Here is a 3377-nt window from a genome sequence, read left to right as displayed (position 1 = left end):
CTTACGCCCCCAGCACCTACCCACCGGGCCAGCGGCATCCGCAGCGGACGCTTGCTTCCGCAGTCACCCAGGCCCTGCGAAGCGGCTGTGTGCCCCTCAGCTCTCCGAGCCCGCCAGGAGCCGCCTCCTCCTCTGCCCTGCCCCTGGGAGTACCATGCCCGCAGAAGGCTGGGCAGAGGCGAAGGAACCGGGAAATGTTCCTTCCTCCAAATTGACTTGGGGTCCGCCTGGTCCTCTCCATTCCCTCCCACCCTGCCCACACTGTTCACTTGGCCCTGCAGTTTCAGCAAATTTCCCTGCCCCCTGCCTGTGCCGAGAAGCAGTCCTGTTGCCCACTGTCACCTTTAACCTGTTTCCTGGCCCATTGTCTCTCCCCACTGGGTCTCCGACAGGACCCCTCTCCTCCTTACTGTCCCCAGAGCCCCTCTCTGTTTTTCCTGCTCAGCCTCCTCCCTGCTTGCTTCTCCCTCCCCATCTGGAATCTCCCGGCTCCCATGGGCTGCCCCCCATCCTGGGTCCCAGACCCAGGATGGTCCCATTTAAAACAGATAAAATTATTTTAAATGGGAACATGTGAATTCCATTGAATTCATGACAGCAGTAATTCATCTGGTCATATTTTAAAGAATTATGAAATGATAATAGCAATTATCAATTTAAAGTGTTAACTAGGGTTAAAAATGCCCACCGTTTCACCACTACCACCACCACCACCACCAACAAAACCCTGTTATAGCTAACAAACTAGTACAGTTGCAGTATACAAAATTAACATGAAAATCAGTTGCATTTAGATACAGTAACAGCAAAATATTCTGAAAAAGGAATAAACAAAACAATTCCATTTACAGTATTATCAAATAGAATGAAATAATTCATTAAATAGAATGAGTTTAACCAAGAATATTAAAGATCTGCATACTGAAAAGTATAAAATGTTGATAAAAGAAATTGAAGAATACAAAATGGGAACTATATCCTGTGTTCATGGATTCTACAAATTAATCTTGTTAAAATATCTATACTACATGTAGTTATCTACATAGTTAAATAAATTTCTTTTTTTATTACTATACTTTAAGTTCTAGGGTTAAATTTCTATCAAAATTTGAATGCCATTAAAATTAATGTAGAACAAACAATTGTAAAATTAGTATGGAGCCATGAAAGAATCCAAATAGCCAAATACTGAGAAGAACAAACAGGCTGAAAGCCTCAAATTTCCTGATTTCAAACTATATTACAAAGCTATAGTCATCAATATAGTATAGTACCTACATAAAAACCAATGAAACAGAATGCAGGAGCCAGAAATAGACTCACACATATACAGTCAACTGTTACCAAAGAATTAGAAAAGAAATAGAAAATGACATCAAGAAATGGTGTACAAAAAACTAGATATGTGCTCACAAAAAGTGAGCTCTTACATCATCCCAAAAATAAGAACTGAAATCATGAATTTTCTATAAAAAAATAGGGAGAAAGCTCCTTGACACTGGTCATGGCAATGATGTTTTGTATTCGACATAAAGAACACAAGCAACTAAAGCAAAAATTAAAAAGTGGAACTATATCAAAGAAAAAAGTTTCTGCACAATAAATAAAACAATCAACAAAATACAGAGATAGTATATTGCATGGGAGAGAATATTTGTAATCCATATGTGGGATAATATGATACTATCCAAATTATATGTCACACTAATCAATATGAAAAAAACCCCACAGCAGAACAAAACAACAACCAATTTTATTATTGATTGAGCAAAATATCTAAATAGCTTTTTTTCATAGACTTAAAAATGGACAGCTGATATATAAAAGCATTCTCAACATCACCAATTATCAGAGTAATTAAAATCAAAATCACAATGAGATACCACATTATCGTGGTGTTAGGATAGCTATTACAGAAAAGTCAAAAGATAAAAAGTGTTGGAGTGAAAAGAAAAGAGAATATTTGTACACTGTTGCTGAGCATGTCCATTGGTGCAGCCATTGTTAAAAAAAAGTATGGAGATTCCTTAAAATTTGTAAAGTAGAAGTACCATTAATCCCAATTTGGAGTATGTAGCCAAATGACAAAAACAGTATAGCCAAGGGTATCGGTACTCTTCTGATACAAATAAATGGATAAACCGTGTGAGAGAGGTAATTTCAGCTGTAATAAAGAAATTATTTTATTTACAACAATATTGATAAACCTTGAAGACATTATGCCTTTCGATACCTGCATTCCCGTGGCCTCTTGGCTCCCCAAGCATCCATTATGGCCCCAGTGCAGTCCTCCTCACAGTACCAGTGAAGGGAACATAAATGCAGAATATACTGAGGAGGAAAATGAGAAAAAAAAATTGGCCCGTGTATTAGAGTGATTGTCATTGGATCACCTGTGTTTTATACAGGGTCACTCTTTATCATTACTGCTGTAAAACCTGCTGCAATTGGAAGAGAAAATGATCCTGAGCATGCTCTTTGAATCCCTGAAGTTGATGTCAGTAAGTTTCATACAGAAATTTATTTTGACCATGACTTAAAAAGTTATGTCCTTGTAGATCAAGGCAGTCAAAAGGGGACAATTGTTAATGGAAAATGGATTGTTCAACTGGAAATTGATGTGACCCTTATGCACTTGAACATAGTCATGAAGTGAAAATTGGAGAGACTGTGTTACCCTTTAACACGCACCCTAGCAGTGATACCTGGGTTGGCTGTGAACCACAAGTTAGAGCTCACCCTTGCCTTGATAAGAAAGACGAACTGCTAATTGGACCGACTCTAAGTAAGGAGAAAAAATAGTTGGAAATAAAATAATTAAAGAAAATACAAGTAAAATATGTTTACAGAAACAGACTATGAAGATAAATAGACATTGAAGAATTTAAAATATAAAAATAGAGGTGGAAAACATAGTGAGCAGATTGGAAGTGAAGGAACTTTCCAAAGAGATAATTCTCCTGCATCTGTTCTTTCTGAAATTACTGACAGGAACAGAAGTAAGATGTTGGAGAAGATGGGTTGGATAAAAGGTGAGGGCCTGGGGAAGGATGGCTGGGAATGAAAACTCTGATTCAGCTTCAGCTTCAGTGAACACGTGTAGACTTGGGGACAGGCAATCAACCCTCAGTTGAAGATGTTCACCTTCTCCAAAACAAAAACAAACAAACTGGGAAAAAGCATGAGATAGGTTTGCTGAAAACTTCCCAGAAACTAAACCTTAAAAGAAATGACCTAAGGACCATGCCTTGGGTAAAAGGGAACGTAGAGTGCAGGTGAATCATAGAGGAAAACTCAAGCTTTCTTAAAAATAGAGTTTGGAAACTCATATATTTTATTTTATTTTATTTTATTTTATTTTATTTTATTTTTTGCAG

The 3377-nt window shown here is 37.8% G+C and overlaps 1 pseudogene; it reads left to right on the top strand.

Annotated features, from left to right (window-relative positions):
- Positions 1-2219: 2219 nt before the first annotated feature.
- LOC112617833 lies at positions 2220-3224 on the top strand (annotated as a pseudogene).
- Positions 3225-3377: the final 153 nt, after the last annotated feature.

Source organism: Theropithecus gelada, unplaced genomic scaffold, assembly GCF_003255815.1.
Source record: "Theropithecus gelada isolate Dixy unplaced genomic scaffold, Tgel_1.0 HiC_scaffold_4980, whole genome shotgun sequence".
Classification (NCBI taxonomy): Eukaryota; Metazoa; Chordata; class Mammalia; order Primates; family Cercopithecidae; genus Theropithecus; species Theropithecus gelada.
This window is presented reverse-complemented; position numbering and strand designations above follow the sequence as displayed.